Below are 16804 nucleotides of genomic sequence, written 5' to 3'. Positions count from 1 at the left end.
TGAGATATTAACTCCTCGATATACTTTTCTATAGATTGAGTCTGACCGTCTAGTTGATTTTCTAGAAAGTATATTGGAGTTAGTCCATACAGATTGCTAATCGAGATATTGGGTGAGGTTGTTGTACCCCCGCATTTTCACATATGAATGCTATTGTGATTATGTATGGGTATGAGTGAAGATTTCATCCTAGGAAACAATGTTTTACATTCGTTTAAAGGAAGTAAGTTCATAAACTCGTTTTGTGAATCGAAAAGGAAATCGCTAGGCTTATTGGTATTGTTATTTTTGCAAATCTATTTTGAATTACCAATATGTGTGTTTAGTATAACCGCTCATAAACTTGTTTATGTATCTTGGTAAAACTATTAACAAGGCCTGACTTATGTATTGGTATGACTTTTATTAGTGAAACCGATCTTAAGTAATCACCCAAGATGGTATGATCGATGCCTTGTAAATAACAACTTTTATCTAGTCAATGGGGAACCGATCCTTGTAAGAGGTGCAACAAATTTACAAGAGGGAAATCGATCCTTGTAAGAGGTACAACACGTTTTTAGTAGATGGGGGAACCGATCTTATGAAAATGTGCAACAAGTTTGTAGTTTTGGGGGAACCGATCCCATGGACACGTGCAACCGAATACAGGTAGTTACTATAAGTTGTGTAGATCCGATCCTAGTACTTAGTCAACCGAATTTTGGTAACTAGCGTGACTATGCACAGTACTAACATGGAGGTAGAGCCGAACTTGTTTTGATAGAACCGTGAAACCCATAATTGGTGATTTGATAGGATAATCAATCACATAGTTCTTGGAATACAGACGAACCAATTCTAAACTTGTTTGGAAATGTGGAAAATCGTTTCCAAGATTGTAATTATGAAAAAGGACTTGCAAAGTAAAGATATTGACATACTTTGAACATGTGCAGTAACTCTTATCATTAATTGTTCAAAGATATTCCTTAATAGCTAAAGGAGAATCCCATGATCGAAATAAATTGAGAATCTTTTAATTAAGGTTTCTTAGTTTTTATATGCTATTTAATTTCCAGCAATTAAAAGCATATCTTTAGAAAATAATAATTTGTAATGTGCATAAACTGATTATATATTTTTCTATTGGGATTTCGGTCAATATTTGGACAGTGTATTTCCAGGAGTTATAAAAACTGATTTTGTGTTTATTGCATATCTTTGAGAATATTCGGTTTTGGAAATTCCTTGGTGTCCAAACTTCCTTGTCTATAATTATTGAAGTTTGCATTTCTAGCAAACTAATCCTCAGAGCCAACAAAACTACCTAGTTGTGTTGTTACTGGTGGAGCCGCCTATTCGGAGAGGAAAGTAACCTAATTAGACGAAATCTCTTACGGACGCTCAGTTTAAAGTCTTCTTTGGGATTGAGAAGCTATATTAGTATCGTTGGTGGAAACTAGATAATGACGGTTTATTATTAGTTTTCGATTGATTTGATTGAATCACGGTTGTTGAACTTTGATTGCACCTAGTTTGTTTATGCTTGAAAATCTTCTCTTCCGATATAAGATTCACTAAAACCAGATCGAAGTTTCGACGAGAATCTTTAGACTGTTTGTATATCTAAATACGTCTTGTGATAATCCAATGTTAATAGACTCTGTTCTGTGTGTGATTGATCACAAGAGATTCAAGTTGATTGTCTGCAGGTGCTGATTGAAGATTAAAGAAGATTTGAAGATAAAAAGACTTTTTGGGTTCATAATCTTTGGTGTGCAAAATAATTTTTTCAGTTGGAAAGGGATCCAACTATAATCGGTTTATCTTTGTGATAGATTGGATTGATTAGTTCCGTAGATCGGCATCAATATACTTCTTTGTAATTAATAGTATTGATTGTATAGTCTAATAATTACTTCGGTAGTTGTTGAGAGAATGATCTAAGGACCCGACAAAGGAGTTTATTGGTTCAACGGAAGAGCCTTTGTCAGAATCATATCACGTTGTTTGAAAAGAGTTGTTACCGAACAGATTTGTTGTTCCTTTACTGAGGGAACTAGGTGAACTATAGGTTTAGTTGCTTGGTCTCAACTATACAAAGTTGGTTTGATTTTGTATAGCGGCTTAATTCTAAGAGTATTCAATTCTGGACTAGGTCCCTGGGTTTTTCTGCATTTGCGGTTTCCTCGTTAACAAAATCTTGTTGTGTTATTTACTTTTATTTTCCGCAATTATAATTGTGTTTATTATAATTTAAAGTAAATCGCACAAACGTTAATTCCTATTTTACTTGATAAACTATCCCTAGAGTTTGGTTAAGTCCGAACCTATTATCAAGTAAACATACTTCGTTGTTGTATTGTCTCGATCTTGTATCCATAGACGATCACACGAAGTGTGAACCGATTAGTTGTATTGTCTCGACTAAGTCCATAGACAATCACTTTCGGAAAAGAACTTATAGGTGGAAAAGTTTTAGATTAAGGTATATATGGGTACCCTCGTCTTTTCAATTAGATGTCCTTTCCCACGCACCAGTTAATCATCTAATCATCTTGACCTTCCAGTTTCTCTGAGATCTGGATATCTCAGATTATTGATTCTGAGATCGTCACGTGGTCAATAATTCATATGTTCGTCAATCATATTCGTTTAAGTATCCTCGAGATTTCAAAGATCTTTAGATAAGAACTTCCAGATTGACACACGTGAGTGATTAGATTTTTGTATTTTTCGTTGTTGTAGTAATAAAGATTCGAACTCTAAGACTTGTGAAGATTAAATTTAAAGGTTTAATGAAAATAATAAAGAAAAGAGAGATTTACTGGGCCTAGGATTCCACCAAATTCATAACATGAGGTTCAAATTATTTATTCTCAACAATTATCGCTCAATAAATAAAGTAACAAAGACTCTTATTTTTGCCAAGGTAGATTCTCAAAATATTAGTTATAAATCGTAAGCGTGGGACATCAAACATCTATGCAAGCATGACCCATCAAATAAGATGATAACTAATTAATTCAAATCATAATTTTATTTTAATTAGTGCAAAAGTCATATAGAAAATAAAATAAATTCACTCGTGTATGAAGTTCGGCTTCCTCCGTCGACCCAATGTTGGGGTTTAGCTTCTCATAATGAAAACACACTCAAAAATATAATTTGTAGCTCAAATGGTGTTTTTATTGAAGAAAACTAATATTACAATGAAATTGCAACGCTGTATTGGCGTTACAGAAGTCGTCGTTACAAGAGATGTTGCAAATTCAAAACAAGCGTGCCAAACTGACTGTTACGAGTACTGTTTATAAACGACAGTTCTCCGCGACAGTCAGTAGGCGTCAAATATTCTTATTCTTCTTCTTCTTCTTCTTCTCTGCAGCAGTAGAGAAATCTTCTCTGCAACCCTCTGGTCTTCTCCCCAACTCTCGATATCCTCTTACTGACTTCCCAACCCTATTTATATTGCAGCAGTGCCAAAATCTCATGACAATAACTCCAAATCTTCTCACAGTAATGATAGTTATCTCGGTAATATTTTCCGTGTCTGCAGCTGTAAATTTCGGGATTTTATTTCTTTCCACGCAACTTCATTTTATCTAGCACACTCCAGTACGTTGCTTACAAGTTTCAGAACCAGTCAACTCCTTCACAGCATACGCCAGTCTTCTAAAAATAACAGAAAATAACTCCAGCCCTATGTTGAATGAAAACTCCACGTAACATTCCTTATTTATCGATTCTACACAACTTACCATCCTATGTTGACTGTGACAGCTCGTTCTCAAACAAATACGGAAAGAAAATCTCACCAACTCTGCTCGGGTTTAATGGAGAATATCTTCTCAGCACGTACTCCCCTGATTTCTTCTCTCCAACGATGTAGCCCAAATTTACCAGTTCTGGTGGACTTACCAGTCCTGTTCAGATGCAAAAGGCCCAATCCAATATATTGTAGTGTTTTAATCTCCCTGGAAGTCGTCCAAAATCAAGACAGTAATATCGGGGTTTTTTTTTCTTTTCAAAATACGCAACTCCCTAAGTGATCCAAGCTGAAGTTCCAGCCAATTACAATCCAAAATATTATACCATGCCTGTTAAGCTTAATCAAGACGTCCCATGAAGTTTTATCCATTGAGTCCTTCTAAAACACCGCCAAAATACCAACCGTAATCCCTGCTGTTGATGAACACAATTTCCCGCCAAAACTGGAAATTCAAACGAAGGGGATGAAGGTGACCCTTATCCAAAGTGATTGAGTGCGAATACCCGGTGGATGCCCCTTATCAGTCAAGGTGCCTCTTATCCAGAACCAGGGTCCGTATAGCAGTTGTCCTCCGCGGTGCCTTTAACAACTATTCGAGCTGATTTTTCCAAAAATGTTTATTGCCCCAAAACACCTACAAACAAGTTTATTAGCGATAAAACGAGTGTTAGCTAATGTATTTATGGGCGAAAATGCGTCACACTTGTGTGCTCATCAGTGGGCGAGATTCACTATGTTACTGACACACGTACGGAAAAGGAATCGTAGTAATCTTCACACGTTCATGAGATCTCTCTGTACGAGATTTTAGCGACATATTGACTGAGATAACGAATTTGGATGGAATCTATTAGATTGTCTTAGATTTGTAAAAAAAAAAGAGGCTTAGATTTGAAAACGAGGTACCAAAACAGACCTATTGTTGTATATATTCCAATAAGCAAATAGCACAGATGCACTGAAGGAAAAGTTGTGCATATCAGATATGCAAAGAGAGGAACTAAATGAGGAGATTATTACTAAATTGCAAACTTTACAGATGTCGACGAGGTTGAATCACTTCTTGGCTGGTGTTCTTAACTTTTTGTTTTTAAGAAAATCGGAAACTAAAAATTGAAAACCCACGTAAGAAGAGAGAAGAAAACATGGAAGAGGGAAAAGTCAAGCTAAGTCATTGCCACCTCAGCGGTGGGTTTACGGTGGGATTGACTTAGTGGGCTGAATAGAATTATTGCTATAGCAACAATTATTGCATTGATTGGTAGTTACATGTAATTAATTTTAGACATTTTTATTAATGTTAGTAAAGGGATTTATTATTTTTATCTCGCTAATTGTAGCATGAATTTGAAATACATAAGAAAATTGAAAATGAAAGATTTGATTTATTTTGGCAATTTAATGATTTGGATCTTATGACAAATATTTGTGCATATCTCTTACATTAATTAATAGGTAAGTGAAAAATATATATATTTAAGTTTACAAAGATAAATTAGAAAATTGATTAATTAGTACTAATTGCATGCACATGATAATGAAAAATGAGATGAGTTTTTCTTATTTACGAGTCTATTGAATGTTAGCAAACTTAAAAGAATTTTCTTTAGTATATAAATGTGAAATTATGTTGGCTCCGTATCTCCTGTCTCCTTGTTTCGTGTCTCCCCATGTCCCACCAATATAAATTTTCCATGTGTCATTATTTGATTACCTTAAATTCAGTATTATTAAACCAGCTATGTAATTGAGTAAATATAGGAAAATGAATTAATATAATTCAATACTTACCAGTTCTGCCAAAATCTTCGGAACTTATTCCTAACCTACATCTTCTTGTTCTTCATTTTTTCTTTTACCGTTGTTCATCTTTCCCCTAACTGCTATGAAACAGTGAGGTACATTAAATAAAAACATAACAAGGTTAAGTTTGGTGATCATCTTCTAAATGATTAAAATTTCGGTGATCATCTTCTACATGATTTAAATTTTGGTGATCATTTTCTAAATGATTAACATCCATTTGTAAATTCTATAAAATCACAAATTTTATAGGTTTTAAAATCTTTTTAGTTGTTTTAGTTTGATCATGGCTCAAAAACATTGTAATTACATCTTTGGTTTAATGAGTGCACCAAATTATTGGAATATAATACTTACTCTATAGATAAACTTTGATTGAAAAGGATGTATAGGTTTCCAAATGGTTTCATGCCGCAAAAAGGAAGCGCGTATATATTACCCCGTATATATTTCAGATTTTCTTTCTCAAATTAACTAGATATTCGGAAGTAAATATAAGGGAAGACAATGACGCCACATGTCAACACCTAGTTGGATGGACATGAGGGCACACAGGGATAGGAGACAGACCCATGTTTTACCTAAGTTTACATATTAAATAAAATCTTTATTTTCCTTTAGTAAGTTTGAATTAATAATAACATGCATAGGTTGTCACTTAATTATAGTTAATAAAATTTAAATCAGGAAATAAAATATAAATGAACGGGTTTTATTTGTCTATCCATTTTTAGTAAACGTTATTTTAACAAAATGAAAACAAAAAGTTATCTATAATTTTCACATCTCTCTTTTCCTCTTCCTCTCTCTATTTTTCTTTTGAAACAACAATAAGAAAACAAAACTCTTTTTCCTATTACTTTTATTACCTTCTTCTCATAGTTTATTTATACAAGAAAACAAAAATAAAAGCATCAGATTTATTATTCTTGGAATAGATGTTTGTACTTGCAACAAAATTTATGGATTGCTATTTGAGGTAGAGGTTTCTACCTAATACAAAAATCAAAACCTATTTTAGCATTATAATTATATCGATTTCTTTTGATTTTCTTGTTAATAATCATGATGTTCATTTTAGAATTTATTATGTTATTTTGTATAAACTAATCACTTACAAAATTATATGTGTTGATTAATTACTAATCATTACGGTTAATTTTTCAAGATTTTGATTTTAAACATTATATCTAGGTAATACCTTTTTTTTAATTATTAGTATAAAGGTATATTAATGCATAATTATTGAGTTGTGGTTTGTGAAAGTTATTATGGTGCATTATATATATTAGTGAATGGAACTGAGTTTAGATTTGCGAAAGTGATTTTAATGCATTAGTGAATGGATCTTACTTCGATTAAGTCTTTGGGATTCTAAACATGGTTTAGTGTGTGTGGGATTAAATGCACTTATTTGAAATGAGTTATAGAAAAATATATATGTCTGCTGCTGAAATCTCAGGCTTTTATGGCATCCCACCACTGGTGGCTACCCTGGGAAGATTGTTCGGGGAACAGTAATGGTTTATTACCGGAATAACTCTGACATTTAGATTAAAAATTATTTGAATAAAAAAAAGAAGACTGGCCGGGAAATAGTAGTGGGTTGTTTACCGAAATAACTATGACAAATAGATTGATGATCTTGATTTTAAGGTTGAAGATTTGAGTAAGAATGTGTTATGGTTAAAATGGCGTAAGTATTATTGCCAATTTTTATGCATGGTTTAAATTATGGTATCGGTTGCACGCGTTTGATTTTCGATGCATTCTATTATTTTTGGAAACTTCCTACTGGATTTTGGTTTGCTCACCCCTTTTCCTCCCTTTTTCCCAGAGAATAAATAAACACTAGCTGAAAAAGAAATTATTCTTTACCATGGATTCATGAGGATTTGGTCTTTGCCATTTTGAACTAAACAAGAGTGTTGGTTTGTTTTAATATAATTTGAGTAATTGTTATTTTACAATTTTGTAATTTTAAAAATAATATTATATTTTATTTTATAAATATATTTGAGTTGAGTTTTGCATTTCATTAAAATCTTTTGGAACGAAAAATTTGGTCCTACACGAGTGGCTTTCCAGAAATTTGGACTTGCTAGCTGGATCGGACCCGACCCACAAGTTCGCATCCTTGTCCTCTGGAAGTCTGAAAATTCGGGCTGTCACAAGAAAGAAGATTATGCACCCGCATAATTATCGATATTTTTGATCAAAAAAGAGGATACAGTAGAAACTCTATAAAATAATGTTGTCGGGACCATCAAAATTTATTAATTAACCGAATTATTAATTTATAGATAAATTTCATATCAACTAATTAGTTTCTAAACAAACAAGGATAATCCAAAAATATATATTTCATATAAAAATACAATATGAAATCACTTTACTGACGAATAAAAAATATTTTAAATAAATACTATATGAAATCATACTACTGACAAAAACAAATCATAAACACAATATGGCTTCTCATCTTAAAGGTGCCAAAAAATCAATAATGACCGATGAAATTCCAAGAGAATTATACAAGCACAACAAGGATAATCCAACAATACCGAAAATTCTTACAATGATATGAAAAATTAGAAATGAAATTCAATGCGATATTGATTTTAGCAAAACAACAGAAGAAAATTAAATCATTTTTCAAAAAGTCTTTGTAAATCATTAATGTATTGACTATATATATAATGCATTATTAATTTATATTTCATATGGGTGCTACATAGGTAATCAAAAAAGTATTATCTTACAATTTTAACGAATTATTGATTTGGCACGTTGTCCCCGACTAGGGACCGGCCAGAAATATTATATAAAATAATATATTAAATAATAGAGTATTAATTAAAAAAGTTTCTACTGTATATATATATTAAAAAAACAGGATTTACAAAAGACTACCAAAGGTAGTCAGTGAGCGGAAAAAAGTAGCATTACAGGAACAGAGTACCCCAATCATTTATAACAGAACTAGAAAACTTCACATGAAATCGCACAAACAAGAATTGAGGTTTTAACTTCATTACCCAGATCATCGTCTGTTTTAAAGACGTGATTTACATCAAAGGTACGGCTGTTGCGTTCCTTCCACAAGGACCAAAAAATTGCAGCAAAAATTAATCTCCAGATTATAATTTCCATTGTGTGAAAAAGTAGTATTGTGCCAGCAAAGAGCTAACTGCATTACAGAACGAGGAATGACCCAATCACAACAAGAGATGGCTAGCAGTAAAGACCAAACTTTGAACACGACTTTGCAGAGAAAGAAGAGATGCTCTTGAATATCGATATAAGCTATGTGTATCAAATGGTTAGCTCAAATACAATGGTTAAGTTGTCCGTAAACCATCAAGGAATCATGGAGTTCAGTAATTCTCAAAGACTAAATAAGTTCATGGACTGCCCAAAACAGTTTGTGAACAAATTGTCATCATAGTGTTCATAGACTTTTCATATTTAAAAGTTTATAGACTGTCCAAACTAGTTCTTTATTTAAGCTACAAAAAGCGTCCAAGAAATTCTTATAAGTAATCGATTTACGTACTGACCACAAACCAGTTTGTATATTTGAGGATTCAAAAATGTCCAGAAAATTTTTTCTTTTTAATTTCAAGGCATCCATAATAAATTAGTAATTATCTCATCACACCAATAAAAAACTCAGGGGTGGGAAGTCAATCTCAAAACAAAAATAATTAAAAAACCAGAGTTCTTTTTCCTCGTTTAATTGGGGACCCTAAAAACTAATTAGGGGCCTTGCCATTTTATTTGCACCCCAAATTTTTCAGGGGCGTATTAAACTGACTGTGAAAATACTGTTTTACTCTTAACTAAACATAAACCTTAAAAATCAGTTAACCCTTAACTAAAAACTGTAATTAGGCCCCCAATTCATTTTTATTCTAATCCTAAAACCAAAAATCAGTTCTCCTCTTCCTTTCATTTTCTTCTCCTCCCCTTTCTCTTCTCCACCGCCATTGACGACCCTGTGAAGAAAAAATATTCTTCACCCGATTCATCGCGTAATCTTCGATGCGAAAACTTTAATCGACGATTAACTTCTTCTACGAACATGGATCGTACCAAGCAGACCTCTAGATTATCAACTACGCACCCTAATAACCCTAATGTTGTTGAAGTGATAAAAAGAAACGAAAGAAAGGTTTCTGTGAGGAAAACCAAAAAAATCAAATCAATCGAAACCGGAGGAAGATATGGCTTTAATTATAAGGTACATAAACTTAAACCCACCTTCTATTCGTTTTTTTCTTGTGTTTTGATTGTGAAATTGAGTTTGGCAACTGAAAATTTGTAGTTACAGTGAATGGGTCGTTATTGTCGAATTGATAAACCCTAACGATTTTTTATTTGCATGTGGATTCTATTAAAAATTGTTAGTGTATTCTGTTGAAGATGACGACCCTAATTCTGCTACTTCAACATTTTTTGCCCTATAATAGAGTCGTTACTTTATAATAGAAACTTCTGATGATCCTTATGTGACGACCCTTTTTTACTAGTTAACGACTATAGATGGAACTCGAACAACCTTTTGTTTCAAAAAATGATAGTGTCGTCATCTTAGGTCCCATAGATTCATCATTTAGCTATATGCTCTAGAGTCGTCATCCCAATTGTGTAGGATCGTCATTGTCTTTTTGATGACCCATTGTTAAACAATAACGACTCTATAAGATAAATTACAACCTCTCTGTCCAAATAATTGGAAGGGTCGTCATCTAGAATTAGTAGAGTCGTCATTATCTGATATAGAATCGTCATAAGATAACTTAGAGTCGTCATCTTGTCTTGAAGGGTCATTTTCTTTAAAGATTATCCCGTTGACGACCCTTTAACTGGTACCATAGAAATGATATCTTATTGGTTTCTTTTTCTCCTTGGAAAATTGTAGCAAGACCAAAGAGAAGTTTCCCATGATAATTCCTCCTTCAAGATATCCCTGCCACGAAACATACTTAATTGCTGGTCCATTACACAGAAAAAAGCCGGGTGAGGTAGCATTTTCTATCAGCGAACCAAGAAACAAAGGTAATGAGTTGTCGGATTCATCATCTCCTATTATTTCCGCTAACGGTAGCGATGGAGAAGAAGATGATATAGAAGAAGAAATTCTGGTACGAGGTGAAGAAGAAGAAGAGAGAGAGTGATAATGATGATGAAGATAATGGTAGTGGTGATGATTCTAATGATGGTGAGGTTGATGGTGATGGTGGTGATGAGGAGGAGAAACAGGATGAAGGTAATGATGCTGGTGATAAGGAGAAGGAAGAGGATGAAGGTAATAACAGTGGTGATGATGATGAGGAGTAAGAGGATGAACAATCAAAGCCGGCACAGGTATGGAAGGATGGAAAGGAAATTGCACCCAGCGCGAGACACATTCCCCCCATTCATTTGCAGCTGGAACGTCTTCGTAGTGGTAAATCCATAAGAGAACCTAGAGATGGCTGCGAAGTTCTATTTGGATATCCCGGATTGTACCATATATGAGACAATCGTAACAATCCCAACTTTGCGTGTTATTTGATTAATTGATGTTAACTTTCTATCTATTTTTTTTATATTTACTTGTGTCTTTTATATAGGATCATAATAATGCCACACGTCTTTTCAGGAACCAATTTAAGAGAATGAAACTGTTAGAGCACTGCTCGGTCGAACTCGCATGCGTCGCTATCTCAAGCATGTTTGTCAAATTTAGTTGTCAAAACTATATGTCTTGATTTCTATACCACTTATAGATAAGTCTCGGTTTAGGACAGATTAGTGTAGTTGAGCTCCAGACTCCATGGCGATCATCTTACGAAGACGAAGAACTACTCAAGGAACCAGTGGAACTTCATCCGACTGAAAGGTGTGTGCAGACTTGAACTTATCTATCACTCAAAAGTATATCTCTATATCTCCTACTCCTGAGACGAAGTCGTATAAGCATGATAGTTTTCATACATACACATTTGTTATTTCGAGCCGAGTTTACTCGCCTATCTTTTTATCGAAATACATGTTGGTAATCTTTAGCTTTAACCACTTTTCATCTTTATCCGTGACGAAGTCATGATAATGTTTCAATCTTGAAAATAGCTTTGATGACGATAGCTGTGAATAACGACTGTTATAACATTATAGAAGAATGTTTCAATGATTGAAATGTAGATTTGAGATTATGTAACCAACTATGGATATAAGCATATATAGTGTGTTCGCACATTAGTGTATAAATACATGTGCCTGAAACTAATTGTATGCACTTGTGCATGCGACATTGGTAAAGGAGACAGGTTGGGTACGCGTACTGGCGGAAGTTTTCTAACCGAAAATTTCTGCCGGAGTTTGTAGTTTACAAACCGGAAAACCAGTCACCTTAGGTACGCGTACCCGTAAGCGTACTCACAGAAGTTTTCGAACCGAAAATTTCTGCTGAGTTTCCAAGTTCAAATCCGGTAGCTAAGGTATACGTACCCGTACGCGTACCCAAGCTGGTTATTTCTCAAATCGGAAGTTCATGAACTTAAAAAAATAAATCAATAAGGAATGCAATCTTTGCAAACCATGGCTATATTGTTCATGAATTGATTCAATTTAATCAAATCGATTTTGTTTCAATTGTGTCTATGTATAAAGACCTAAGGAATTGAACAACTCTTCAACTAGTTCTTTTGAAGTCATTTGAACTAGTTGTGAAGAAGATGAATATGGTTGATATGAAAGTACTCATATGGCTAACCTCGGTTAAATATTTGTGAACCAACCAAGTGTACACGTTTAGGTACAGTAACTCAAAACTGAATGAAACACATTTCATTTGTGTATGACAAGCTAAGTTTCGATCTAACAATTGAAAGACATTAGCTTGGAGAAATCAGGTTTTCATCTAATGGTGAATATTGAATGCTTTGTTCCCAAGGTAACTTAGATTGCAAACTCTGATTTGAAAACTATATAAAGGAGACATCTAGCAACTGGAAAAACTAATCCCCACACCTCCTGTGTGATACTAGTTGGTTTTTCTAGAGTCGATTCTCCTTTAACCTTAGGTTTCATCCCGAGACCCTGTAGGTTAACGACTGAAAGACTTCATTGGGATTGTGAAGCCAGACGAAACTACTTCTCCTGTAGTTGAGCAATCTGATCTTACCTCTATCGTACGAGTTCAATTGAATAATTGGATTGAGATTTATCTCCGATAAGGAAAGATAAAAAGAAATCACAAATATCTTCGTCTCATCGTTTGTGATTCCGCAACATATTGTTTCGCTACCATACGATTAAGATTGTTATGAGGTGATTGATATTTCTAGGCTGTTCTTCGGGAATATAAGTCCGGATTATCAATTGGTTCATGTTCACCTTGATTTATCAAAATACGGAACAAAAACTCTTAGGTCTATCTGTGGGAGACAGATTTACCTATCATATACTTTTCTATGTGATACTGATTTGATTATTAAAGTCTTTGACTTTGGGTAGTAGCAACTCTTGGTTGTGGGTAAGATCAGCTAAGGGAATCAAGTGCGTATTATCCTGCTGGGATCATAAATGTAAGGAGCGCAATTGTACCTTGAATCAGTGTGATATTGATTAGGATTCAACTACAGTCCAGACCGAAGTTAGTTTGTAGTAGGATAGTGTCTGTAGCGGCTTAATACAGTGTGGTGTTCAATCTGGACTAGGTCCCGGGGTTTTTCTGCATTTGCGGTTTCCTCGTTAACAAAATTATGGTGTCTGTGTTATTTCTATTCCGCATTATAGTTTGTTATATAATTGAAATATCACAGGTTGTGCGTAAAGATCAATCAATTAGAATATCCAACCTTTGGTTGTTGATTTAAATTGATTGACACTTGGATATTGATCTTTGGTACCATCCAAGTTATTATCCTTGTATTTGATAAAGACTCTCAGATTTCTATTTGCTTGAGTAAAGATCAAATCAAGTGAGAGAGATATTAACTCCTCGATATACTTTTCTCTAGATTGAGTCTGACTGTCTAGTTGATTCTCTAGAAATTATATTGGATTTAGTCCATACAGATTGCTAATCGAAATATTGGGTGAGGTTGTTGTACCCCCGTATTTTGAATTGGTGTCAGAGAAGGCAAACACGTTTAAGACCTCAAAAGTCTGTGTTTGTAGCGATCTGACTCTATGTACAGAGATGTTATCTCTATTAACGTACCACCAGTCTTCGATGGCTCAAATTACTTATGGTGGAAAATTGCTATGCGAGCTTTTCTTCAATCGTGTGATTTTTAATCATGGGTAAATGTTGTTAATGTCTATGATGCTCCCGTTGTTGTAGTAGGTAACGTTAATGTTCCAAAAAATATTGGCGAATACGATGCTGCTGAGATACTTGCTGCAAAGCAAAACTCCGACGGTTTGAATGCATCATACATGCCATTACCCCAAATCTCTAGCACCATGTGTCAAACTGCACTAGGTCTAAGGATGCGTGGGATATCTTAGAAACCGTGTTCGAAGGAAATACCAGTGAAAAGGAAGCCAGGCTTCAAAACCTAAATTCCGATTCGAAAAACCTTCGTATGGCAGATGAAGATTCGTTTGATAAGTTTAATCACAAAGTGTCTGAAATTTTTAATGCATCTTTTGCATTGGGTAAGACTAATACTGAAAAGGACATTGTGATGAAAATTCTCAGATCGCTGCCATCTAGATACGATTCTAAGAAGCATGCCGTCGTTGAGGGAAATAACCTCGATACTCTTTCCAGAAATACTCTGGTTAGAAATTTAAATATTTTTGATCTTGAAATGCAACATCGAGAGAAACATCATTTGGTAGTAAACTCTGTTACCACATCTGATAAGAAATCTCGCTGCCCAAAAGTGATTGAAAAAAATGAGAATAACTTTAATTCATCTCTTTCATTGTTCATACAACAGTTGAAAAAGACACCCAAAAAGAGTAAAAGAAAGTCTCAAAAGAAAAATATCTCAATCAAAAAGGGGAATAATAAAGATCAAAAGAATCATGAAAATAAGTCTTGTTTAAAGTGCTACAGAAGTGTTCATACTTCAAAAAACTCTGATGAGGAGGTTAATGAGTTAACAAAGGCTTGGATGGCTACTCTTGACTACTGTCCGGAGGAAGAAATCTGTGTAAGTTCCTTTAACTTCTTTGCTGACAATCACACGTGTCCTGCAAACAGCCCAGTCCACTCCGAATTACTCGATCATGTCCCTTCAAAAGAAGAAAGTCTAATGAAAATGATTGAATATTTGGAAGATCAACTTGATGTTCTGAGACATGAAATTGCAAGCATTCGCAATAGTGGTTCCCATAAGAAATACCATTCCTCGATTATTTCTTCTCAGCAAATCATTCTTGACTCTATATCTAACGAAAAGGATGATATAGAAAATCACAAGATTGTCTCAATTAATTCAACTTCTGATATCTTGTGTGTTGGTTAGGATCATCAAGATAATATAAGCACAAAAAATCAAGAGATTATCTACTCAGTCAAAACATGCTTGCAAAAGAGGAAAAAGAAATCTTTCATATGTACTTTTAAAAGTACGAAAGAGATTTCTAAGGCCACTCATAGCCTTCAAGGACCAACAAATAGAGTTCTCAACATTGCTCTAAGAAAAATGAGCAAAACTCTCAATTCCGTTCACACAAAGAGAGAACGGGATCAATATATAAGTACACCCTTAAGATGGAGACCTCCTAATCCTGTTTTGGATCGGGAGAAGCTTTTTCTATAGTAAGAACATAAGATGGTTCTTGTACCCTCTGTTTTTTACAAGAACCATATCCTACTAAGAGGGTTTTATTTTTGTACTTAGTATCTCTGTTTGGTTTGGTTAAAAGCGTTCATAAACGATTTCTCCTAAAATCGTTACCTTGAATCTACCCTTGACTTAGGGTTTTAGTCAAAAGATTTTCTTATAATATTTTCTTCCTTTTAAGAAGAAGTCTCTTCCCTTGAAGGCTGAGCATTTCATTTCCCTCTTCCACCATGCCATCTTCCAGTCTCTCAAGCAAAGTTAGTGATGTGTGGACTGTCTTGTTTCCATCTAAGAAGATTCATTTCGACTCATCAGATAATGAGTTATGCTCAGACAAGCGTGATGTATATTTTGATGGAAGTCCACCTGTATCCCAGTTTGAGAAACTCTCCTTGACCATGAATCTCATTTTGGAACAAGTAAGTGCACTGAAAAACGAATTGGTTTTATCATCCAAGAAACTGGAAGAAAAGATTGAAAATCTTGAATCAAGGATTGATCTAATTGAAGATGAGCTTGATGAATATAAGGAATACGAGAAGAATTATGAAAGTAAGTGAAATGTTATTTTTGTGTGGTAAAAATTCTTAAGAGAATTTTTATTCTTGTTTTTGTTTAAGAAGGACAACCAGGGTTTGGAATATCCATTGTTGTGAGTACACATAGCTAGGTCCAACGTTTTCATCTTCATGTTTTTAGATTTATTTGTTTAAATTCTAAAGTTGGTTTGGAAGATGATTTTTGCGGTATTAATCTTTATGGTTTTATATATTGCAATTTGTTATGGGATATGTGTGTTTGCATCCGTGAACTATTATTGTCTCATACGATGTCAAAAGTTAACTCTTTCATATGTCGATATGCAAATATTGATACAAGATCGATGAACTCTTGATATAACAAAAGTTAATCCTATATTGTCAATTCTTTGATGGAAGATAGGTTAAAATCTTTTCTTTACAAAGATTATGTCTATTATAAGTCGTTATGCAAATAGTGATGAAGATAGAATGAATCTTTATTTATTCCGCAGTATTGATCTTTCCCTGATCCATATTTTATGTGTATACTGTGCGGTTCCATAAGTCTTCTTGTGTGAGCATTTACAACTAAACTAATCATAGATTCGTTTGTGATTTATTTGGTCGTGTATTCCGATTAATCATGGGTTCTCTTGTGGTTAATTTAATTGAGAATTTTTGGATACTAAATCTTTTTGTGGTTTTTGGTGTCCAAAGAAATCCTTCTTTTATTGTAAAAGTAAGGTCGCTCTTGTTGTTCTTTCGGGAATGACATCAAATGGGGGAGAGTTCTTTTGAACTTGCGCTTAATTTCCATATCTTTGTGGGGAGTGAGGCTGTGGAATTTTTAGGGGTTATCTTGTATCTTTATAAACTCCTTGACGAATGCATTTAGCCTCGGTTATATGATTGCATCTAAACAAGTTGATATTTAC

Source organism: Papaver somniferum, chromosome 8, assembly GCF_003573695.1.
Source record: "Papaver somniferum cultivar HN1 chromosome 8, ASM357369v1, whole genome shotgun sequence".
NCBI lineage: Eukaryota > Viridiplantae > Streptophyta > Magnoliopsida > Ranunculales > Papaveraceae > Papaver > Papaver somniferum.
This window is presented reverse-complemented; position numbering follows the sequence as displayed.